This window comes from Corvus hawaiiensis, chromosome 23 (assembly GCF_020740725.1).
Source record: "Corvus hawaiiensis isolate bCorHaw1 chromosome 23, bCorHaw1.pri.cur, whole genome shotgun sequence".
Lineage (NCBI taxonomy): Eukaryota > Metazoa > Chordata > Aves > Passeriformes > Corvidae > Corvus > Corvus hawaiiensis.
Window position 1 is genome coordinate 5,856,571 of NC_063235.1, and position 214 is coordinate 5,856,784.

Consider the following 214-nt stretch of genomic DNA (forward strand, 5'->3'; position numbering starts at 1 on the left):
AAAGAAAAGGCAAAACATCTTCACGGCATCACTTCCAACATCGCTTATTCCCCGATCCCACGGCTCCCCTCACGCCGCCGGCATTCCTGAGGGGACGGCGGAACCCGGCGCATGCGCGGAGGCGCGCGGGGCCGGGCGGGGGGGGCTCCCCCCTCACGCACACACGGAGAGGGGCGGAGCTTCCGGCGCGGCACTTCCGGCCCCGGCGCTGCGC